The sequence below is a fragment of the Sinohyriopsis cumingii genome, unplaced genomic scaffold, assembly GCF_028554795.1.
Source record: "Sinohyriopsis cumingii isolate HCF-2022 unplaced genomic scaffold, ASM2855479v2 utg000066l, whole genome shotgun sequence".
NCBI lineage: Eukaryota > Metazoa > Mollusca > Bivalvia > Unionida > Unionidae > Sinohyriopsis > Sinohyriopsis cumingii.
Genome location: NW_028315866.1, coordinates 287627 through 314757, shown reverse-complemented (window position 1 = coordinate 314757; position 27131 = coordinate 287627). Strand labels below are relative to the sequence as shown.

Genomic DNA, 27131 nt, shown 5'->3' with positions numbered 1-27131 from the left:
TTTATCTACTGTCCTGAACATGAGGTTGACCAAAGAGTTGTTTCTCATGTCTTTAAATAAGCAACAATTGAATACCCTACCTATATTTTACAGAGAAATGTTTCATGCATGGGAAAAACTTAGAAATAATATCGATACAAATATTGATGTGAGGAATGTTTTTGAACAACCTCTCTTTTTAAATCCTAATATTACATGTGCTGGTAAAACGTTGTTTTTCGCAGAATTTATAGAAGCAGGAATTGTTCGTGTTCAGGATATTACATATGAATTTGTACCTGGAATACTACCTTATAGAGCTATTCCAGAAATGATATACAAATCAAATTCTGAGATCAAAACAGATAAGATAAAAAAAGACTATAATTGCATAATAGAAAGTATACCATTAGGCTGGAGAAATATTGTTGCAACAGAGTCAAAACCCACTGTAACCAATGGGAGAAATAATATGTTTCTCAGAGTTGATACAAAATTATATGACCTCTGTTTATGTACAACACAACTATTTTACAAGCTTTTATGTACGTTGATTTTTCAAGAACCAGCTTCTGTTTCCTTTTGGAGTAAGATATTTAGTTTGGAAAAGCATAAATACTGGAAATTGATACACCTACCTTTCAAGACCCCAGATTGTATAGATTTGGATTATAGAATAATGCACAATCGAATATTTACAAAAGAGAGACTAAAATACTATGGCAAAATTGATAATGACTCATGTCCAGTGTGCCAGTTGGAAACAGAGGATTTATTTCACATGTTTTTGAAATGTCCTGAATTAAGCTCTTTTAAGAATTATATTGTATATATAGTTGAGATTCTTTTTAAAAATTGTAGAGTTGGTGTTCTCAATAGCACTTCTCTTGAACAAATGCTCATGATAGGATATAACAAAGAAACAAAATCAGTAAATAGTTATTTTTTGAACTACATTCTGAGCATTGCTCGATTGTGCATTTACAAAAGAAGAAACATTATGTCTTTATTAGGGAAACAAATAGACATCGAAAGATTGTTCCAATATTTGACTAGAAAATATATATTATATGCGTATCAACATTACAAAGACAAAAATCAGACTTTGATTACGAAGTATTTTGTAAAAGATAATCCTTTAATGAGAATAGAAGAGGATAAAGTGTTTATTACATTGTAGAATCATTGTTTTGTACTATAACATTACACAATAAAATTTTAGAATCATTGTTCTGTAATATAGCTTAACAAAATACTATTGTAGAATCATTGTTTTGTAATATAGCATTACAAAATACTATTGTAGAACCATTATTTTGTAATATAGCATTACAAACTACTATGTACATACTGACTGTATATTTTTAACTTTTATACTGTACAAAGCGTTTTTGAATAAAGAAAGAAAAAAAAAAAAAAAGGCGATGCGTTCAGGTCGCAGTCGGGTCTTCCCGGCGTGGGTTCGAATCCCACTTCTGACAAACTGTTCTTTTGTCATAGAGCAGTATCTCTTATGACTCTAAAATAGAAAACATCAATCTTACAGCGTTCATGTATGCTGGCATATAACAGCTGTATTAGTTAAATATGCTTTTCTGGCCCTTCAAATGTATTAACTTGTTATCCTCTCTCTCTCTCTCTCTCTCTCTCTCTCTCTCTCTCTCTCTCTCTCTCTCTAACACACACACACACACATATAGACACACACACACATACAAATCTCACGGATATCTACAGACGGGAAAGCGATACTACCTGCATGAGTGTTTCACTCACATTCATTCGAGTCCCAAAAAGGTTACCTTTTTATTCTTTATGCTCAAACAGTTATAATAAGCACAAGGTATTATCGAGAGGAGAAGTTTATCTCTTGTATGTTAATGAGAAATTGTCATTTTTATATAAGTACCCGCTGGCGCTATATTCCCGCGATTCACAAACAAGATGCCCATCTATCCACTGCCTGTCTAATTATATACGTCCACCTACCCTCCCCCCCCCACACACACACACACACCATCTCTCTCTCTCTCTCTCTCTCTCTCTCTCTCTCTCTTTATGGATGTATGCATACATAATATAACATTGTTCAATAACGCTTACCTGTTACATTGGAGGTTTTCACTGTTCCTTCATATTTCAATTGTTCTCTATTACTTAACATTTGCATTTGTCTCTATCATTTAATGTATCCTTTCCACTGTATTTCTAAGAGATAAGGTGCAGAAAACTAATGGATAGATCAGGATGGACAAGCGGTCTAAGATGATGCATTCAAATTACAGTAGAATCCCTCCCTCATCGACTTCTCTGCAAGGAAAACATTAATAACTTTGTAGTTAATGTTATCATTATTAGAGGCACAATATACAAGTACAAAGATAAAAATATAGATGATGGGAGATTATCCTGTGCTGTTACAAAATCTTTGTTGTTACAAAATCTTACTATTTATTCAATTAGTCGATGATTCTAGGCCTCAACGAGTCCTATTCAGTATGCTGACCTATACGCCCTTCAATCTCTCTATGTGCACTCGGATCTTTGCAATGCATATGTCAGGATGGCCGAGCGGTCTAAGGCGCTGCGTTCAGGTCGCAGTCGGGTCTTCCCGGCGTGGGTTCGAATCCCACTTCTGACAAACTGTTCTTTTGTCATAGAGCAGTATCTTTTATGACTCTAAAATAGAGACTTCCGGTTATGACATCAGAAGGAAAACACGTTTGATGATCGCTCCGTGAATTTTCAAGTTTTTTTCCTTTAATAGACATTTTTGCTGTTTTAATTTGTTACAGGTACGTTGATAAGATTTGTTTGATCGCATTCATATATAAGTGAGATATATTTTGAGTGTGTGGATAACTTTATCCACCACACAAAAAATTTTTTTCTGTGACAATGAATACAAAGCCTGGTCGTGCTGCACGTGCAGCACAAGGAGCTGACTCACACTCTAATGACACCAGTGGAATAGCTAACAATAAGAATGGCATGTCGAGTAACATCGATAGACAGACAGGAGCTTCTCGTCGTTTTGGGAAAGAATGTACCGTGGTGATTGATGTAAAGGATGTGAAGAAAATAAAGGCAAGTGATATTGTTAGAAGTGTAGAAGAATTAACCGGAGATATGTCGGTCTATGCAGTTGTGCCCAAAGGTGCAAATTTGTATGAGGTCACACTACCGAGTAAGGAAGTAGCATATAATACCTTGTGTGGAATTGATATTGGAAGTGAACACTTTGATTGTACTCTTTTATATTCAGACACTATTATTGTGTCAATTCTTCATTTACCAGCATACATCACAGATGATGATATAAGTATGAAGCTCGGTGAATACGGAGTAGAACTTCTTTCTCCCATTCAACGCAGATATTATCCTGGAACTAGTGTGGCTGATGGGACTCGTTATGTCAAATGTAAATTTCCACAGCAGGTAAAATCCTTGCCTTACAGTCTGAAATTTCAGACTGTCAATGGTCAACAATACTTTAGAGTATTACACAATAATCAAGTTAAGGTATGTTCTAGATGTCTTGATCCGGGACATGTTATAAAAGACTGCCCTGATTTTGTATGCTACAAGTGTGGGGAGCAAGGCCATGTAGCAAAAAATTGCACAAGGCAAAGATGTGAAAGTTGTGGAAGTTTTCCTCTTATGTGTACATGCAGGATATGCGACAAATGCCACAAAGAGGCGCAAACATGTATGTGTTACAGAGAGGCCATTACAGGCATTCATTCGCAAGTTGATGATGATATGAGGGAAGACATATTGGAGTTACAGAGTGACGAAGATGATAAAGAAGAAATTGAGAATGCAAAAAAAGATAATGAGAGTGGAGAAAGTGGGGAAGAAAAAGAAAGAATTGGAGTTGATATGACCAATGTAGAAATAGAATCTGAGGAAGTAAACAACAATCATACAATTGGAGATGGATCGGGGACAGATTCAGATGATGACAGGAAGATGGCTGCAGACGTTGTTGAAAGATCAAACGAATCACGTACATGTCAAGAAAACGGTACTAATATCGAAAATTTCAAAGTAGTACAAAGGAGAAGGAGAAGGTTTAATCCAGTACCTAATATGAAGATGAATAGCATGCGACGAACACCTATGAAGAAATGATCAAACACTCAACATTTTTTAATACTTTCAATACACTCATCATAATCATGGCTTTAAATATTGTATCTCTAAATGTAAATGGCTTGCGTAATTTGAATAAACTAAAGTCTGTTTTAGAAATATTTAAAGAGAAAAGAGGCCATATTTTATTATTGCAAGAAACCTTTTGGGATGATGAGTTTGTTGAAAGTATTAGAGAAAATGAGATTTGGAATGGTGACATATTTTATAGTAATGCTGACATTAGGAGGACAGGTGTTGCTGTTTTAGTAGTGAGAGAATTGAGAAATCAGGTGACACAAGAAATGATTGAAAAGGGTAGGATTTTACATCTTAAAATAGCTATGGATGATAAAGTGATTGATTTAATCAATATTTATGCTCCAAATGTTGTGAAGGAAAAGTTTAACTTTTTCATGAAGCTAAATACATATTTACATAACAGTACTAGTGATAGCACTATCCTGGCTGGTGATTTTAATACAACTTTAGCAGGTATTGATCGACATAACAAAGCCTTACATATTGATGATGTAGCAATGCGTGAACTTTATAAAATTATTCATGATAGGAATATTACCGATTTATGGAGATCACGAAATCCTAGTACTCGTAGTTTCTCCAGAAAACAAGTTGTACTAGGCGAAATGAAGCAGAGTAGAATAGATTATTTTTTGATTTCCTCAAAATTGCACTCCAATGTGCAAAATATTTATTATGCAGATACATCCTTTAGTGATCATTCTTTTGTATACCTTAAACTAAATACCTGCAAAGTGGAAACAGGGCCCGGATTATGGATATTAAATAACAATGTTCTTTTTGAGGAAAAATATGTACAAAGAGTGAAATAAATTCTTACCGAGGGAAAAACTGACGAAATGTATTTCAGTGAACCACTCATTTGGTGGGATAATGTAAAATACAAAATTAAAAAATTTTCCCAAGTATACTGTACAAGAAGAAATAAGGAAAGATTACAAGAATACTTTACATTGCAAAATAAATTAAAATCATTTTCAGAAAAAGTCGCAAATAAAGAACCATATGACATTAACAAATATGAAGAACTAAAACATCAGCTAAGTGACTATGAAACTGATTTTTGTCGGGGGTGCTATATTGAGATCTAAGGCCAAATGGGCAATTGAAAGCGATAGAAATACTAAATATTTTCTAAATCTTGAGAAATATCGACACAACAAAAATGTAATCAATGAATTGATTGATGATGATGGTGTAATTATTTCAAATACAAGCGGAATCTTAGATGAAATACATCAGTTTTATAGTCATTTATATTCTTCGGTAACTGTTGATGATAATTGTACTGATTCACTTTTAAATTTTGTAAACTGTTCTGTATCTGATGAGGATAAAGATATGTGTGATGCCATAATAACAGTTGATGAAATACATACAGCTATAAAAGGGATGGCTAAAAATAAAAGCCCCGGCCCGGACGGATTGACAGTAGAGTGGTATTGTAAATTTTATGATTGTATATATGATATTCTGTTGCACATCTTTCAGAGTGTTAAGAATGACAATATTATGTCGAGATCAATGAGATTTGGGGTTATATCACTTATTTATAAAAATAAGGGGGATAATAGAAGATTGCAAAATTGGCGTCCTATCAGTTTACTTAATGTAGATTATAAAATTTTGGCAAGGATTTTGTCTACACGTTTAAAAATGGTATTACCCAAAATTATTTCTCAAACTCAGACATGTTGTATAGTTGGGAGAGATATTGCTGATACTATAGTCACTGTAAGAGATATTATAGATATGGTTGAGAGAGACAATCTTGAGGGATATATCTTAAAAATTGATCAAGAAAAAGCGTTTGACAGAGTTTGCCACTCATATTTGATTTCTGTGTTACGAAAGTTCGGTTTTGGTGACAATTTTATTCAGTGGATAAAGATATTTTATAATGAAATTAAAAGTAGTGTTAAATGCAATGGTCATCTAACGAAACCCTTTTTAATTAAAAATTCAGTCAGACAAGGTTGTCCTATATCAGCAATGTTATATGTATTAGCAGCAGAACCCTTAGGACTCGCTATCAAAGCAAATCCCACTATCAAAGGTATTCCACTCCCACTGTCTAGTAATACAAGTAAAGTTTTTCAACATGCAGATGATACAACCTTGACATTAGCGGACACACAATCCATTAATCAATCTTTTAATGTACTTGACTTGTATTGTAAAGGATCTGGTGCAAAGGTGAACAAGGAAAAGACAGAACTTCTGTGTATTGGATCTGGTAAACTTACTGATGATTATTGCAAACAATTACAAATTCAAATGTGTGATCAAGTCATCTTAATTTTGGGAGCTTATGTGGGAAAATGTGCAAAGTTATGTGAGCAACTGAACTGGAATGATAGATTGTCTAAAATTAAAAACTTATTGCAACTGTGGTCACAGAAATATTTGACAATACAAGGAAAAGTAACAGTTGTTAATAACTTATTAGTTTCTAGAGTATTGTACATAGTGTCAGTTCAGCCTCTTCCTGATATGATTGCTGATGAATTGAAGCAATTATTTCTCAGATTTATCTGGTCAGGAAAGTCCCATTTGGTTCACTATTATACAATAATTGGTGATAAGCGAAATGGCGGACTACAGTTAACTGATATAAAGATGAAAATGTATGCATTCAGACTAAAATTTTTAAAAAGATACTTTGATGTGAATTGCCATGCTATGTGGAAAAATACCTTTGATCACTTTTTATCTACTGTCCTGAACATGAGGTTGACCAAAGAGTTGTTTCTCATGTCTTTAAATAAGCAACAATTGAATACCCTACCTATATTTTACAGAGGAATGTTTCATGCATGGGAAAAACTTAGAAATAATATCGATACAAATATTGATGTGAGGAATGTTTTTGAACAACCTCTCTTTTTAAATCCTAATATTACATGTGCTGGTAAAACGTTGTTTTTCGCAGAATTTATAGAAGCAGGAATTGTTCGTGTTCAGGATATTACATATGAATTTGTACCTGGAATACTACCTTATAGAGCTATTCCAGAAATGATATACAAATCAAATTCTGAGATCAAAACAGATAAGATAAAAATAGACTATAATTGCATAATAGAAAGTATACCATTAGGCTGGAGAAATATTGTTGCAACAGAGTCAAAACCCACTGTAACCAATGGGAGAAATAATATGTTTCTCAGAGTTGATACAAAATTATATGACCTCTGTTTATGTACAACACAACTATTTTACAAGCTTTTATGTACGTTGATTTTTCAAGAACCAGCTTCTGTTTCCTTTTGGAGTAAGATATTTAGTTTGGAAAAGCATAAATACTGGAAATTGATACACCTACCTTTCAAGACCCCAGATTGTATAGATTTGGATTATAGAATAATGCACAATCGAATATTTACAAAAGAGAGACTAAAATACTATGGCAAAATTGATAATGACTCATGTCCAGTGTGCCAGTTGGAAACAGAGGATTTATTTCACATGTTTTTGAAATGTCCTGAATTAAGCTCTTTTAAGAATTATATTGTATATATAGTTGAGATTCTTTTTAAAAATTGTAGAGTTGGTGTTCTCAATAGCACTTCTCTTGAACAAATGCTCATGATAGGATATAACAAAGAAACAAAATCAGTAAATAGTTATTTTTTGAACTACATTCTGAGCATTGCTCGATTGTGCATTTACAAAAGAAGAAACATTATGTCTTTATTAGGGAAACAAATAGACATCGAAAGATTGTTCCAATATTTGACTAGAAAATATATATTATATGCGTATCAACATTACAAAGACAAAAATCAGACTTTGATTACGAAGTATTTTGTAAAAGATAATCCTTTAATGAGAATAGAAGAGGATAAAGTGTTTATTACATTGTAGAATCATTGTTTTGTACTATAACATTACACAATAAAATTTTAGAATCATTGTTCTGTAATATAGCTTAACAAAATACTATTGTAGAATCATTGTTTTGTAATATAGCATTACAAAATACTATTGTAGAACCATTATTTTGTAATATAGCATTACAAACTACTATGTACATACTGACTGTATATTTTTAACTTTTATACTGTACAAAGCGTTTTTGAATAAAGAAAGAAAAAAAAAAAAAAAGGCGATGCGTTCAGGTCGCAGTCGGGTCTTCCCGGCGTGGGTTCGAATCCCACTTCTGACAAACTGTTCTTTTGTCATAGAGCAGTATCTCTTATGACTCTAAAATAGAAAACATCAATCTTACAGCGTTCATGTATGCTGGCATATAACAGCTGTTTTAGTTAAATATGCTTTTCTGGCCCTTCAAATGTATTAACTTGTTATCCTCTCTCTCTCTCTCTCTCTCTCTCTCTCTCTCTAACACACACACACACACACACACATATAGACACACACACACATACAAATCTCACGGATATCTACAGACGGGAAAGCGATACTACCTGCATGAGTGTTTCACTCACATTCATTCGAGTCCCAAAAAGGTTACCTTTTTATTCTTTATGCTCAAACAGTTATAATAAGCACAAGGTATTATCGAGAGGAGAAGTTTATCTCTTGTATGTTAATGAGAAATTGTCATTTTTATATAAGTACCCGCTGGCGCTATATTCCCGCGATTCACAAACAAGATGCCCATCTATCCACTGCCTGTCTAATTATATACGTCACCTACCCTTCCCCCCCCCCCCACACACACACACCATCTCTCTCTCTCTCTCTCTCTCTCTCTCTCTCTCTCTCTCTATGGATGTATGCATACATAATATAACATTGTTCAATAACGCTTACCTGTTACATTGGAGGTTTTCACTGTTCCTTCATATTTCAATTGTTCTCTATTACTTAACATTTGCATTTGTCTCTATCATTTAATGTATCCTTTCCACTGTATTTCTAAGAGATAAGGTGCAGAAAACTAATGGATAGATCAGGATGGACAAGCGGTCTAAGATGATGCATTCAAATTACAGTAGAATCCCTCCCTCATCGACTTCTCTGCAAGGAAAACATTAATAACTTTGTAGTTAATGTTATCATTATTAGAGGCACAATATACAAGTACAAAGATAAAAATATAGATGATGGGAGATTATCCTGTGCTGTTACAAAATCTTTGTTGTTACAAAATCTTACTATTTATTCAATTAGTCGATGATTCTAGGCCTCAACGAGTCCTATTCAGTATGCTGACCTATACGCCCTTCAATCTCTCTATGTGCACTCGGATCTTTGCAATGCATATGTCAGGATGGCCGAGCGGTCTAAGGCGCTGCGTTCAGGTCGCAGTCGGGTCTTCCCGGCGTGGGTTCGAATCCCACTTCTGACAAACTGTTCTTTTGTCATAGAGCAGTATCTTTTATGACTCTAAAATAGAGACTTCCGGTTATGACATCAGAAGGAAAACACGTTTGATGATCGCTCCGTGAATTTTCAAGTTTTTTTCCTTTAATAGACATTTTTGCTGTTTTAATTTGTTACAGGTACGTTGATAAGATTTGTTTGATCGCATTCATATATAAGTGAGATATATTTTGAGTGTGTGGATAACTTTATCCACCACACAAAATATTATTTTCTGTGACAATGAATACAAAGCCTGGTCGTGCTGCACGTGCAGCACAAGGAGCTGACTCACACTCTAATGACACCAGTGGAATAGCTAACAATAAGAATGGCATGTCGAGTAACATCGATAGACAGACAGGAGCTTCTCGTCGTTTTGGGAAAGAATGTACCGTGGTGATTGATGTAAAGGATGTGAAGAAAATAAAGGCAAGTGATATTGTTAGAAGTGTAGAAGAATTAACCGGAGATATGTCGGTCTATGCAGTTGTGCCCAAAGGTGCAAATTTGTATGAGGTCACACTACCGAGTAAGGAAGTAGCATATAATACCTTGTGTGGAATTGATATTGGAAGTGAACACTTTGATTGTACTCTTTTATATTCAGACACTATTATTGTGTCAATTCTTCATTTACCAGCATACATCACAGATGATGATATAAGTATGAAGCTCGGTGAATACGGAGTAGAACTTCTTTCTCCCATTCAACGCAGATATTATCCTGGAACTAGTGTGGCTGATGGGACTCGTTATGTCAAATGTAAATTTCCACAGCAGGTAAAATCCTTGCCTTACAGTCTGAAATTTCAGACTGTCAATGGTCAACAATACTTTAGAGTATTACACAATAATCAAGTTAAGGTATGTTCTAGATGTCTTGATCCGGGACATGTTATAAAAGACTGCCCTGATTTTGTATGCTACAAGTGTGGGGAGCAAGGCCATGTAGCAAAAAATTGCACAAGGCAAAGATGTGAAAGTTGTGGAAGTTTTCCTCTTATGTGTACATGCAGGATATGCGACAAATGCCACAAAGAGGCGCAAACATGTATGTGTTACAGAGAGGCCATTACAGGCATTCATTCGCAAGTTGATGATGATATGAGGGAAGACATATTGGAGTTACAGAGTGACGAAGATGATAAAGAAGAAATTGAGAATGCAAAAAAAGATAATGAGAGTGGAGAAAGTGGGGAAGAAAAAGAAAGAATTGGAGTTGATATGACCAATGTAGAAATAGAATCTGAGGAAGTAAACAACAATCATACAATTGGAGATGGATCGGGGACAGATTCAGATGATGACAGGAAGATGGCTGCAGACGTTGTTGAAAGATCAAACGAATCACGTACATGTCAAGAAAACGGTACTAATATCGAAAATTTCAAAGTAGTACAAAGGAGAAGGAGAAGGTTTAATCCAGTACCTAATATGAAGATGAATAGCATGCGACGAACACCTATGAAGAAATGATCAAACACTCAACATTTTTTAATACTTTCAATACACTCATCATAATCATGGCTTTAAATATTGTATCTCTAAATGTAAATGGCTTGCGTAATTTGAATAAACTAAAGTCTGTTTTAGAAATATTTAAAGAGAAAAGAGGCCATATTTTATTATTGCAAGAAACCTTTTGGGATGATGAGTTTGTTGAAAGTATTAGAGAAAATGAGATTTGGAATGGTGACATATTTTATAGTAATGCTGACATTAGGAGGACAGGTGTTGCTGTTTTAGTAGTGAGAGAATTGAGAAATCAGGTGACACAAGAAATGATTGAAAAGGGTAGGATTTTACATCTTAAAATAGCTATGGATGATAAAGTGATTGATTTAATCAATATTTATGCTCCAAATGTTGTGAAGGAAAAGTTTAACTTTTTCATGAAGCTAAATACATATTTACATAACAGTACTAGTGATAGCACTATCCTGGCTGGTGATTTTAATACAACTTTAGCAGGTATTGATCGACATAACAAAGCCTTACATATTGATGATGTAGCAATGCGTGAACTTTATAAAATTATTCATGATAGGAATATTACCGATTTATGGAGATCACGAAATCCTAGTACTCGTAGTTTCTCCAGAAAACAAGTTGTACTAGGCGAAATGAAGCAGAGTAGAATAGATTATTTTTTGATTTCCTCAAAATTGCACTCCAATGTGCAAAATATTTATTATGCAGATACATCCTTTAGTGATCATTCTTTTGTATACCTTAAACTAAATACCTGCAAAGTGGAAACAGGGCCCGGATTATGGATATTAAATAACAATGTTCTTTTTGAGGAAAAATATGTACAAAGAGTGAAATAAATTCTTACCGAGGGAAAAACTGACGAAATGTATTTCAGTGAACCACTCATTTGGTGGGATAATGTAAAATACAAAATTAAAAAATTTTCCCAAGTATACTGTACAAGAAGAAATAAGGAAAGATTACAAGAATACTTTACATTGCAAAATAAATTAAAATCATTTTCAGAAAAAGTCGCAAATAAAGAACCATATGACATTAACAAATATGAAGAACTAAAACATCAGCTAAGTGACTATGAAACTGATTTTTGTCGGGGGTGCTATATTGAGATCTAAGGCCAAATGGGCAATTGAAAGCGATAGAAATACTAAATATTTTCTAAATCTTGAGAAATATCGACACAACAAAAATGTAATCAATGAATTGATTGATGATGATGGTGTAATTATTTCAAATACAAGCGGAATCTTAGATGAAATACATCAGTTTTATAGTCATTTATATTCTTCGGTAACTGTTGATGATAATTGTACTGATTCACTTTTAAATTTTGTAAACTGTTCTGTATCTGATGAGGATAAAGATATGTGTGATGCCATAATAACAGTTGATGAAATACATACAGCTATAAAAGGGATGGCTAAAAATAAAAGCCCCGGCCCGGACGGATTGACAGTAGAGTGGTATTGTAAATTTTATGATTGTATATATGATATTCTGTTGCACATCTTTCAGAGTGTTAAGAATGACAATATTATGTCGAGATCAATGAGATTTGGGGTTATATCACTTATTTATAAAAATAAGGGGGATAATAGAAGATTGCAAAATTGGCGTCCTATCAGTTTACTTAATGTAGATTATAAAATTTTGGCAAGGATTTTGTCTACACGTTTAAAAATGGTATTACCCAAAATTATTTCTCAAACTCAGACATGTTGTATAGTTGGGAGAGATATTGCTGATACTATAGTCACTGTAAGAGATATTATAGATATGGTTGAGAGAGACAATCTTGAGGGATATATCTTAAAAATTGATCAAGAAAAAGCGTTTGACAGAGTTTGCCACTCATATTTGATTTCTGTGTTACGAAAGTTCGGTTTTGGTGACAATTTTATTCAGTGGATAAAGATATTTTATAATGAAATTAAAAGTAGTGTTAAATGCAATGGTCATCTAACGAAACCCTTTTTAATTAAAAATTCAGTCAGACAAGGTTGTCCTATATCAGCAATGTTATATGTATTAGCAGCAGAACCCTTAGGACTCGCTATCAAAGCAAATCCCACTATCAAAGGTATTCCACTCCCACTGTCTAGTAATACAAGTAAAGTTTTTCAACATGCAGATGATACAACCTTGACATTAGCGGACACACAATCCATTAATCAATCTTTTAATGTACTTGACTTGTATTGTAAAGGATCTGGTGCAAAGGTGAACAAGGAAAAGACAGAACTTCTGTGTATTGGATCTGGTAAACTTACTGATGATTATTGCAAACAATTACAAATTCAAATGTGTGATCAAGTCATCTTAATTTTGGGAGCTTATGTGGGAAAATGTGCAAAGTTATGTGAGCAACTGAACTGGAATGATAGATTGTCTAAAATTAAAAACTTATTGCAACTGTGGTCACAGAAATATTTGACAATACAAGGAAAAGTAACAGTTGTTAATAACTTATTAGTTTCTAGAGTATTGTACATAGTGTCAGTTCAGCCTCTTCCTGATATGATTGCTGATGAATTGAAGCAATTATTTCTCAGATTTATCTGGTCAGGAAAGTCCCATTTGGTTCACTATTATACAATAATTGGTGATAAGCGAAATGGCGGACTACAGTTAACTGATATAAAGATGAAAATGTATGCATTCAGACTAAAATTTTTAAAAAGATACTTTGATGTGAATTGCCATGCTATGTGGAAAAATACCTTTGATCACTTTTTATCTACTGTCCTGAACATGAGGTTGACCAAAGAGTTGTTTCTCATGTCTTTAAATAAGCAACAATTGAATACCCTACCTATATTTTACAGAGGAATGTTTCATGCATGGGAAAAACTTAGAAATAATATCGATACAAATATTGATGTGAGGAATGTTTTTGAACAACCTCTCTTTTTAAATCCTAATATTACATGTGCTGGTAAAACGTTGTTTTTCGCAGAATTTATAGAAGCAGGAATTGTTCGTGTTCAGGATATTACATATGAATTTGTACCTGGAATACTACCTTATAGAGCTATTCCAGAAATGATATACAAATCAAATTCTGAGATCAAAACAGATAAGATAAAAATAGACTATAATTGCATAATAGAAAGTATACCATTAGGCTGGAGAAATATTGTTGCAACAGAGTCAAAACCCACTGTAACCAATGGGAGAAATAATATGTTTCTCAGAGTTGATACAAAATTATATGACCTCTGTTTATGTACAACACAACTATTTTACAAGCTTTTATGTACGTTGATTTTTCAAGAACCAGCTTCTGTTTCCTTTTGGAGTAAGATATTTAGTTTGGAAAAGCATAAATACTGGAAATTGATACACCTACCTTTCAAGACCCCAGATTGTATAGATTTGGATTATAGAATAATGCACAATCGAATATTTACAAAAGAGAGACTAAAATACTATGGCAAAATTGATAATGACTCATGTCCAGTGTGCCAGTTGGAAACAGAGGATTTATTTCACATGTTTTTGAAATGTCCTGAATTAAGCTCTTTTAAGAATTATATTGTATATATAGTTGAGATTCTTTTTAAAAATTGTAGAGTTGGTGTTCTCAATAGCACTTCTCTTGAACAAATGCTCATGATAGGATATAACAAAGAAACAAAATCAGTAAATAGTTATTTTTTGAACTACATTCTGAGCATTGCTCGATTGTGCATTTACAAAAGAAGAAACATTATGTCTTTATTAGGGAAACAAATAGACATCGAAAGATTGTTCCAATATTTGACTAGAAAATATATATTATATGCGTATCAACATTACAAAGACAAAAATCAGACTTTGATTACGAAGTATTTTGTAAAAGATAATCCTTTAATGAGAATAGAAGAGGATAAAGTGTTTATTACATTGTAGAATCATTGTTTTGTACTATAACATTACACAATAAAATTTTAGAATCATTGTTCTGTAATATAGCTTAACAAAATACTATTGTAGAATCATTGTTTTGTAATATAGCATTACAAAATACTATTGTAGAACCATTATTTTGTAATATAGCATTACAAACTACTATGTACATACTGACTGTATATTTTTAACTTTTATACTGTACAAAGCGTTTTTGAATAAAGAAAGAAAAAAAAAAAAAAAGGCGATGCGTTCAGGTCGCAGTCGGGTCTTCCCGGCGTGGGTTCGAATCCCACTTCTGACAAACTGTTCTTTTGTCATAGAGCAGTATCTCTTATGACTCTAAAATAGAAAACATCAATCTTACAGCGTTCATGTATGCTGGCATATAACAGCTGTTTTAGTTAAATATGCTTTTCTGGCCCTTCAAATGTATTAACTTGTTATCCTCTCTCTCTCTCTCTCTCTCTCTCTCTCTCTCTAACACACACACACACACACACACATATAGACACACACACACATACAAATCTCACGGATATCTACAGACGGGAAAGCGATACTACCTGCATGAGTGTTTCACTCACATTCATTCGAGTCCCAAAAAGGTTACCTTTTTATTCTTTATGCTCAAACAGTTATAATAAGCACAAGGTATTATCGAGAGGAGAAGTTTATCTCTTGTATGTTAATGAGAAATTGTCATTTTTATATAAGTACCCGCTGGCGCTATATTCCCGCGATTCACAAACAAGATGCCCATCTATCCACTGCCTGTCTAATTATATACGTCACCTACCCTTCCCCCCCCCCCCACACACACACACCATCTCTCTCTCTCTCTCTCTCTCTCTCTCTCTCTCTCTCTCTATGGATGTATGCATACATAATATAACATTGTTCAATAACGCTTACCTGTTACATTGGAGGTTTTCACTGTTCCTTCATATTTCAATTGTTCTCTATTACTTAACATTTGCATTTGTCTCTATCATTTAATGTATCCTTTCCACTGTATTTCTAAGAGATAAGGTGCAGAAAACTAATGGATAGATCAGGATGGACAAGCGGTCTAAGATGATGCATTCAAATTACAGTAGAATCCCTCCCTCATCGACTTCTCTGCAAGGAAAACATTAATAACTTTGTAGTTAATGTTATCATTATTAGAGGCACAATATACAAGTACAAAGATAAAAATATAGATGATGGGAGATTATCCTGTGCTGTTACAAAATCTTTGTTGTTACAAAATCTTACTATTTATTCAATTAGTCGATGATTCTAGGCCTCAACGAGTCCTATTCAGTATGCTGACCTATACGCCCTTCAATCTCTCTATGTGCACTCGGATCTTTGCAATGCATATGTCAGGATGGCCGAGCGGTCTAAGGCGCTGCGTTCAGGTCGCAGTCGGGTCTTCCCGGCGTGGGTTCGAATCCCACTTCTGACAAACTGTTCTTTTGTCATAGAGCAGTATCTTTTATGACTCTAAAATAGAGACTTCCGGTTATGACATCAGAAGGAAAACACGTTTGATGATCGCTCCGTGAATTTTCAAGTTTTTTTCCTTTAATAGACATTTTTGCTGTTTTAATTTGTTACAGGTACGTTGATAAGATTTGTTTGATCGCATTCATATATAAGTGAGATATATTTTGAGTGTGTGGATAACTTTATCCACCACACAAAATATTATTTTCTGTGACAATGAATACAAAGCCTGGTCGTGCTGCACGTGCAGCACAAGGAGCTGACTCACACTCTAATGACACCAGTGGAATAGCTAACAATAAGAATGGCATGTCGAGTAACATCGATAGACAGACAGGAGCTTCTCGTCGTTTTGGGAAAGAATGTACCGTGGTGATTGATGTAAAGGATGTGAAGAAAATAAAGGCAAGTGATATTGTTAGAAGTGTAGAAGAATTAACCGGAGATATGTCGGTCTATGCAGTTGTGCCCAAAGGTGCAAATTTGTATGAGGTCACACTACCGAGTAAGGAAGTAGCATATAATACCTTGTGTGGAATTGATATTGGAAGTGAACACTTTGATTGTACTCTTTTATATTCAGACACTATTATTGTGTCAATTCTTCATTTACCAGCATACATCACAGATGATGATATAAGTATGAAGCTCGGTGAATACGGAGTAGAACTTCTTTCTCCCATTCAACGCAGATATTATCCTGGAACTAGTGTGGCTGATGGGACTCGTTATGTCAAATGTAAATTTCCACAGCAGGTAAAATCCTTGCCTTACAGTCTGAAATTTCAGACTGTCAATGGTCAACAATACTTTAGAGTATTACACAATAATCAAGTTAAGGTATGTTCTAGATGTCTTGATCCGGGACATGTTATAAAAGACTGCCCTGATTTTGTATGCTACAAGTGTGGGGAGCAAGGCCATGTAGCAAAAAATTGCACAAGGCAAAGATGTGAAAGTTGTGGAAGTTTTCCTCTTATGTGTACATGCAGGATATGCGACAAATGCCACAAAGAGGCGCAAACATGTATGTGTTACAGAGAGGCCATTACAGGCATTCATTCGCAAGTTGATGATGATATGAGGGAAGACATATTGGAGTTACAGAGTGACGAAGATGATAAAGAAGAAATTGAGAATGCAAAAAAAGATAATGAGAGTGGAGAAAGTGGGGAAGAAAAAGAAAGAATTGGAGTTGATATGACCAATGTAGAAATAGAATCTGAGGAAGTAAACAACAATCATACAATTGGAGATGGATCGGGGACAGATTCAGATGATGACAGGAAGATGGCTGCAGACGTTGTTGAAAGATCAAACGAATCACGTACATGTCAAGAAAACGGTACTAATATCGAAAATTTCAAAGTAGTACAAAGGAGAAGGAGAAGGTTTAATCCAGTACCTAATATGAAGATGAATAGCATGCGACGAACACCTATGAAGAAATGATCAAACACTCAACATTTTTTAATACTTTCAATACACTCATCATAATCATGGCTTTAAATATTGTATCTCTAAATGTAAATGGCTTGCGTAATTTGAATAAACTAAAGTCTGTTTTAGAAATATTTAAAGAGAAAAGAGGCCATATTTTATTATTGCAAGAAACCTTTTGGGATGATGAGTTTGTTGAAAGTATTAGAGAAAATGAGATTTGGAATGGTGACATATTTTATAGTAATGCTGACATTAGGAGGGCAGGTGTTGCTGTTTTAGTAGTGAGAGAATTGAGAAATCAGGTGACACAAGAAATGATTGAAAAGGGTAGGATTTTACATCTTAAAATAGCTATGGATGATAAAGTGATTGATTTAATCAATATTTATGCTCCAAATGTTGTGAAGGAAAAGTTTAACTTTTTCATGAAGCTAAATACATATTTACATAACAGTACTAGTGATAGCACTATCCTGGCTGGTGATTTTAATACAACTTTAGCAGGTATTGATCGACATAACAAAGCCTTACATATTGATGATGTAGCAATGCGTGAACTTTATAAAATTATTCATGATAGGAATATTACCGATTTATGGAGATCACGAAATCCTAGTACTCGTAGTTTCTCCAGAAAACAAGTTGTACTAGGCGAAATGAAGCAGAGTAGAATAGATTATTTTTTGATTTCCTCAAAATTGCACTCCAATGTGCAAAATATTTATTATGCAGATACATCCTTTAGTGATCATTCTTTTGTATACCTTAAACTAAATACCTGCAAAGTGGAAACAGGGCCCGGATTATGGATATTAAATAACAATGTTCTTTTTGAGGAAAAATATGTACAAAGAGTGAAATCAATTCTTACCGAGGGAAAAACTGACGAAATGTATTTCAGTGAACCACTCATTTGGTGGGATAATGTAAAATACAAAATTAAAAAATTTTCCCAAGTATACTGTACAAGAAGAAATAAGGAAAGATTACAAGAATACTTTACATTGCAAAATAAATTAAAATCATTTTCAGAAAAAGTCGCAAATAAAGAACCATATGACATTAACAAATATGAAGAACTAAAACATCAGCTAAGTGACTATGAAACTGATTTTTGTCGGGGGTGCTATATTGAGATCTAAGGCCAAATGGGCAATTGAAAGCGATAGAAATACTAAATATTTTCTAAATCTTGAGAAATATCGACACAACAAAAATGTAATCAATGAATTGATTGATGATGATGGTGTAATTATTTCAAATACAAGCGGAATCTTAGATGAAATACATCAGTTTTATAGTCATTTATATTCTTCGGTAACTGTTGATGATAATTGTACTGATTCACTTTTAAATTTTGTAAACTGTTCTGTATCTGATGAGGATAAAGATATGTGTGATGCCATAATAACAGTTGATGAAATACATACAGCTATAAAAGGGATGGCTAAAAATAAAAGCCCCGGCCCGGACGGATTGACAGTAGAGTGGTATTGTAAATTTTATGATTGTATATATGATATTCTGTTGCACATCTTTCAGAGTGTTAAGAATGACAATATTATGTCGAGATCAATGAGATTTGGGGTTATATCACTTATTTATAAAAATAAGGGGGATAATAGAAGATTGCAAAATTGGCGTCCTATCAGTTTACTTAATGTAGATTATAAAATTTTGGCAAGGATTTTGTCTACACGTTTAAAAATGGTATTACCCAAAATTATTTCTCAAACTCAGACATGTTGTATAGTTGGGAGAGATATTGTTGATACTATAGTCACTGTAAGAGATATTATAGATATGGTTGAGAGAGACAATCTTGAGGGATATATATTAAAAATTGATCAAGAAAAAGCGTTTGACAGAGTTTGCCACTCATATTTGATTTCTGTGTTACGAAAGTTCGGTTTTGGTGACAATTTTATTCAGTGGATAAAGATATTTTATAATGAAATTAAAAGTAGTGTTAAATGCAATGGTCATCTAACGAAACCCTTTTTAATTAAAAATTCAGTCAGACAAGGTTGTCCTATATCAGCAATGTTATATGTATTAGCAGCAGAACCCTTAGGACTCGCTATCAAAGCAAATCCCACTATCAAAGGTATTCCACTCCCACTGTCTAGTAATACAAGTAAAGTTTTTCAACATGCAGATGATACAACCTTGACATTAGCGGACACACAATCCATTAATCAATCTTTTAATGTACTTGACTTGTATTGTAAAGGATCTGGTGCAAAGGTGAACAAGGAAAAGACAGAACTTCTGTGTATTGGATCTGGTAAACTTACTGATGATTATTGCAAACAATTACAAATTCAAATGTGTGATCAAGTCATCTTAATTTTGGGAGCTTATGTGGGAAAATGTGCAAAGTTATGTGAGCAACTGAACTGGAATGATAGATTGTCTAAAATTAAAAACTTATTGCAACTGTGGTCACAGAGATATTTGACAATACAAGGAAAAGTAACAGTTGTTAATAACTTATTAGTTTCTAGAGTATTGTACATAGTGTCAGTTCAGCCTCTTCCTGATATGATTGCTGATGAATTGAAGCAATTATTTCTCAGATTTATCTGGTCAGGAAAGTCCCATTTGGTTCACTATTATACAATAATTGGTGATAAGCGAAATGGCGGACTACAGTTAACTGATATAAAGATGAAAATGTATGCATTCAGACTAAAATTTTTAAAAAGATACTTTGATGTGAATTGCCATGCTATGTGGAAAAATACCTTTGATCACTTTTTATCTACTGTCCTGAACATGAGGTTGACCAAAGAGTTGTTTCTCATGTCTTTAAATAAGCAACAATTGAATACCCTACCTATATTTTACAGAGGAATGTTTCATGCATGGGAAAAACTTAGAAATAATATCGATACAAATATTGATGTGAGGAATGTTTTTGAACAACCTCTCTTTTTAAATCCTAATATTACATGTGCTGGTAAAACGTTGTTTTTCGCAGAATTTATAGAAGCAGGAATTGTTCGTGTTCAGGATATTACATATGAATTTGTACCTGGAATACTACCTTATAGAGCTATTCCAGAAATGATATACAAATCAAATTCTGAGATCAAAACAGATAAGATAAAAAAAGACTATAATTGCATAATAGAAAGTATACCATTAGGCTGGAGAAATATTGTTGCAACAGAGTCAAAACCCACTGTAACCAATGGGAGAAATAATATGTTTCTCAGAGTTGATACAAAATTATATGACCTCTGTTTATGTACAACACAACTATTTTACAAGCTTTTATGTACGTTGATTTTTCAAGAACCAGCTTCTGTTTCCTTTTGGAGTAAGATATTTAGTTTGGAAAAGCATAAATACTGGAAATTGATACACCTACCTTTCAAGACCCCAGATTGTATAGATTTGGATTATAGAATAATGCACAATCGAATATTTACAAAAGAGAGACTAAAATACTATGGCAAAATTGATAATGACTCATGTCCAGTGTGCCAGTTGGAAACAGAGGATTTATTTCACATGTTTTTGAAATGTCCTGAATTAAGCTCTTTTAAGAATTATATTGTATATATAGTTGAGATTCTTTTTAAAAATTGTAGAGTTGGTGTTCTCAATAGCACTTCTCTTGAACAAATGCTCATGATAGGATATAACAAAGAAACAAAATCAGTAAATAGTTATTTTTTGAACTACATTCTGAGCATTGCTCGATTGTGCATTTACAAAAGAAGAAACATTATGTCTTTATTAGGGAAACAAATAGACATCGAAAGATTGTTCCAATATTTGACTAGAAAATATATATTATATGCGTATCAACATTACAAAGACAAAAATCAGACTTTGATTACGAAGTATTTTGTAAAAGATAATCCTTTAATGAGAATAGAAGAGGATAAAGTGTTTATTACATTGTAGAATCATTGTTTTGTACTATAACATTACACAATAAAATTTTAGAATCATTGTTCTGTAATATAGCTTAACAAAATACTATTGTAGAATCATTGTTTTGTAATATAGCATTACAAAATACTATTGTAGAACCATTATTTTGTAATATAGCATTACAAACTACTATGTACATACTGACTGTATATTTTTAACTTTTATACTGTACAAAGCGTTTTTGAATAAAGAAAGAAAAAAAAAAAAAAGGCGATGCGTTCAGGTCGCAGTCGGGTCTTCCCGGCGTGGGTTCGAATCCCACTTCTGACAAACTGTTCTTTTGTCATAGAGCAGTATCTCTTATGACTCTAAAATAGAAAACATCAATCTTACAGCGTTCATGTATGCTGGCATATAACAGCTGTTTTAGTTAAATATGCTTTTCTGGCCCTTCAAATGTATTAACTTGTTATCCTCTCTCTCTCTCTCTCTCTCTCTCTCTCTCTCTCTCTCTCTCTCTCTCACACACACACACACACACACACACATATAGACACACACACACATACAAATCTCACGGATATCTACAGACGGGAAAGCGATACTACCTGCATGAGTGTTTCACTCACATTCATTCGAGTCCCAAAAAGGTTACCTTTTTATTCTTTATGCTCAAACAGTTATAATAAGCACAAGGTATTATCGAGAGGAGAAGTTTATCTCTTGTATGTTAATGAGAAATTGTCATTTTTATATAAGTACCCGCTGGCGCTATATTCCCGCGATTCACAAACAAGATGCCCATCTATCCACTGCCTGTCTAATTATATACGTCCACCTACCCTTCCCCCCCACACACACACACACACACCATCTCTCTCTCTCTCTCTCTCTCTCTCTCTCTCTCTCTCTCTCTCTCTCTCTCTCTCTCTGGATGTATGCATACATAATATAACATTGTTCAATAACGCTTACCTGTTACATTGGAGGTTTTCACTGTTCCTTCATATTTCAATTGTTCTCTATTACTTAACATTTGCATTTGTCTCTATCATTTAATGTATCCTTTCCACTGTATTTCTAAGAGATAAGGTGCAGAAAACTAATGGATAGATCAGGATGGACAAGCGGTCTAAGATGATGCATTCAAATTACAGTAGAATCCCTCCCTCATCGACTTCTCTGCAAGGAAAACATTAATAACTTTGTAGTTAATGTTATCATTATTAGAGGCACAATATACAAGTACAAAGATAAAAATATAGATGATGGGAGATTATCCTGTGCTGTTACAAAATCTTTGTTGTTACAAAATCTTACTATTTATTCAATTAGTCGATGATTCTAGGCCTCAACGAGTCCTATTCAGTATGCTGACCTATACGCCCTTCAGTCTCTCTATGTGCACTCGGATCTTTGCAATGCATATGTCAGGATGGCCGAGCGGTCTAAGGCGCTGCGTTCAGGTCGCAGTCGGGTCTTCCCGGCGTGGGTTCGAATCCCACTTCTGACAAACTGTTCTTTTGTCATAGAGCAGTATCTTTTATGACTCTAAAATAGAGACTTCCGGTTATGACATCAGAAGGAAAACACGTTTGATGATCGCTCCGTGAATTTTCAAGTTTTTTTCCTTTAATAGACATTTTTGCTGTTTTAATTTGTTACAGGTACGTTGATAAGATTTGTTTGATCGCATTCATATATAAGTGAGATATATTTTGAGTGTGTGGATAACTTTATCCACCACACAAAAAAATTTTTTCTGTGACAATGAATACAAAGCCTGGTCGTGCTGCACGTGCAGCACAAGGAGCTGACTCACACTCTAATGACACCAGTGGAATAGCTAACAATAAGAATGGCATGTCGAGTAACATCGATAGACAGACAGGAGCTTCTCGTCGTTTTGGGAAAGAATGTACCGTGGTGATTGATGTAAAGGATGTGAAGAAAATAAAGGCAAGTGATATTGTTAGAAGTGTAGAAGAATTAACCGGAGATATGTCGGTCTATGCAGTTGTGCCCAAAGGTGCAAATTTGTATGAGGTCACACTACCGAGTAAGGAAGTAGCATATAATACCTTGTGTGGAATTGATATTGGAAGTGAACACTTTGATTGTACTCTTTTATATTCAGACACTATTATTGTGTCAATTCTTCATTTACCAGCATACATCACAGATGATGATATAAGTATGAAGCTCGGTGAATACGGAGTAGAACTTCTTTCTCCCATTCAACGCAGATATTATCCTGGAACTAGTGTGGCTGATGGGACTCGTTATGTCAAATGTAAATTTCCACAGCAGGTAAAATCCTTGCCTTACAGTCTGAAATTTCAGACTGTCAATGGTCAACAATACTTTAGAGTATTACACAATAATCAAGTTAAGGTATGTTCTAGATGTCTTGATCCGGGACATGTTATAAAAGACTGCCCTGATTTTGTATGCTACAAGTGTGGGGAGCAAGGCCATGTAGCAAAAAATTGCACAAGGCAAAGATGTGAAAGTTGTGGAAGTTTTCCTCTTATGTGTACATGCAGGATATGCGACAAATGCCACAAAGAGGCGCAAACATGTATGTGTTACAGAGAGGCCATTACAGGCATTCATTCGCAAGTTGATGATGATATGAGGGAAGACATATTGGAGTTACAGAGTGACGAAGATGATAAAGAAGAAATTGAGAATGCAAAAAAAGATAATGAGAGTGGAGAAAGTGGGGAAGAAAAAGAAAGAATTGGAGTTGATATGACCAATGTAGAAATAGAATCTGAGGAAGTAAACAACAATCATACAATTGGAGATGGATCGGGGACAGATTCAGATGATGACAGGAAGATGGCTGCAGACGTTGTTGAAAGATCAAACGAATCACGTACATGTCAAGAAAACGGTACTAATATCGAAAATTTCAAAGTAGTACAAAGGAGAAGGAGAAGGTTTAATCCAGTACCTAATATGAAGATGAATAGCATGCGACGAACACCTATGAAGAAATGATCAAACACTCAACATTTTTTAATACTTTCAATACACTCATCATAATCATGGCTTTAAATATTGTATCTCTAAATGTAAATGGCTTGCGTAATTTGAATAAACTAAAGTCTGTTTTAGAAATATTTAAAGAGAAAAGAGGCCATATTTTATTATTGCAAGAAACCTTTTGGGATGATGAGTTTGTTGAAAGTATTAGAGAAAATGAGATTTGGAATGGTGACATATTTTATAGTAATGCTGACATTAGGAGGGCAGGTGTTGCTGTTTTAGTAGTGAGAGAATTGAGAAATCAGGTGACACAAGAAATGATTGAAAAGGGTAGGATTTTACATCTTAAAATAGCTATGGATGATAAAGTGATTGATTTAATCAATATTTATGCTCCAAATGTTGTGAAGGAAAAGTTTAACTTTTTCATGAAGCTAAATACATATTTACATAACAGTACTAGTGATAGCACTATCCTGGCTGGTGATTTTAATACAACTTTAGCAGGTATTGATCGACATAACAAAGCCTTACATATTGATGATGTAGCAATGCGTGAACTTTATAAAATTATTCATGATAGGAATATTACCGATTTATGGAGATCACGAAATCCTAGTACTCGTAGTTTCTCCAGAAAACAAGTTGTACTAGGCGAAATGAAGCAGAGTAGAATAGATTATTTTTTGATTTCCTCAAAATTGCACTCCAATGTGCAAAATATTTATTATGCAGATACATCCTTTAGTGATCATTCTTTTGTATACCTTAAACTAAATACCTGCAAAGTGGAAACAGGGCCCGGATTATGGATATTAAATAACAATGTTCTTTTTGAGGAAAAATATGTACAAAGAGTGAAATCAATTCTTACCGAGGGAAAAACTGACGAAATGTATTTCAGTGAACCACTCATTTGGTGGGATAATGTAAAATACAAAATTAAAAAATTTTCCCAAGTATACTGTACAAGAAGAAATAAGGAAAGATTACAAGAATACTTTACATTGCAAAATAAATTAAAATCATTTTCAGAAAAAGTCGCAAATAAAGAACCATATGACATTAACAAATATGAAGAACTAAAACATCAGCTAAGTGACTATGAAACTGATTTTTGTCGGGGGTGCTATATTGAGATCTAAGGCCAAATGGGCAATTGAAAGCGATAGAAATACTAAATATTTTCTAAATCTTGAGAAATATCGACACAACAAAAATGTAATCAATGAATTGATTGATGATGATGGTGTAATTATTTCAAATACAAGCGGAATCTTAGATGAAATACATCAGTTTTATAGTCATTTATATTCTTCGGTAACTGTTGATGATAATTGTACTGATTCACTTTTAAATTTTGTAAACTGTTCTGTATCTGATGAGGATAAAGATATGTGTGATGCCATAATAACAGTTGATGAAATACATACAGCTATAAAAGGGATGGCTAAAAATAAAAGCCCCGGCCCGGACGGATTGACAGTAGAGTGGTATTGTAAATTTTATGATTGTATATATGATATTCTGTTGCACATCTTTCAGAGTGTTAAGAATGACAATATTATGTCGAGATCAATGAGATTTGGGGTTATATCACTTATTTATAAAAATAAGGGGGATAATAGAAGATTGCAAAATTGGCGTCCTATCAGTTTACTTAATGTAGATTATAAAATTTTGGCAAGGATTTTGTCTACACGTTTAAAAATGGTATTACCCAAAATTATTTCTCAAACTCAGACATGTTGTATAGTTGGGAGAGATATTGTTGATACTATAGTCACTGTAAGAGATATTATAGATATGGTTGAGAGAGACAATCTTGAGGGATATATATTAAAAATTGATCAAGAAAAAGCGTTTGACAGAGTTTGCCACTCATATTTGATTTCTGTGTTACGAAAGTTCGGTTTTGGTGACAATTTTATTCAGTGGATAAAGATATTTTATAATGAAATTAAAAGTAGTGTTAAATGCAATGGTCATCTAACGAAACCCTTTTTAATTAAAAATTCAGTCAGACAAGGTTGTCCTATATCAGCAATGTTATATGTATTAGCAGCAGAACCCTTAGGACTCGCTATCAAAGCAAATCCCACTATCAAAGGTATTCCACTCCCACTGTCTAGTAATACAAGTAAAGTTTTTCAACATGCAGATGATACAACCTTGACATTAGCGGACACACAATCCATTAATCAATCTTTTAATGTACTTGACTTGTATTGTAAAGGATCTGGTGCAAAGGTGAACAAGGAAAAGACAGAACTTCTGTGTATTGGATCTGGTAAACTTACTGATGATTATTGCAAACAATTACAAATTCAAATGTGTGATCAAGTCATCTTAATTTTGGGAGCTTATGTGGGAAAATGTGCAAAGTTATGTGAGCAACTGAACTGGAATGATAGATTGTCTAAAATTAAAAACTTATTGCA

The 27131-nt window shown here is 33.8% G+C and overlaps 4 non-coding genes across 4 annotated transcripts; all 4 read left to right on the top strand.

Moving 5' to 3' along the window:
- The first annotated feature begins 2536 nt into the window (after positions 1-2536).
- Positions 2537-2620, top strand: Trnal-cag (transfer RNA leucine (anticodon CAG)). Its single transcript has one exon. It is a non-coding gene; the product is annotated as a tRNA-Leu (tRNA).
- A 6768-nt stretch (positions 2621-9388) lies between these two features.
- Trnal-cag (transfer RNA leucine (anticodon CAG)) lies at positions 9389-9472 on the top strand. Its single transcript has one exon. It is a non-coding gene; the product is annotated as a tRNA-Leu (tRNA).
- Positions 9473-16240: 6768 nt separating this feature from the next.
- On the top strand, positions 16241-16324 carry Trnal-cag (transfer RNA leucine (anticodon CAG)). Its single transcript has one exon. It is a non-coding gene; the product is annotated as a tRNA-Leu (tRNA).
- A 6801-nt stretch (positions 16325-23125) lies between these two features.
- Positions 23126-23209, top strand: Trnal-cag (transfer RNA leucine (anticodon CAG)). Its single transcript has one exon. It is a non-coding gene; the product is annotated as a tRNA-Leu (tRNA).
- The last annotated feature ends 3922 nt before the right edge of the window (positions 23210-27131 follow it).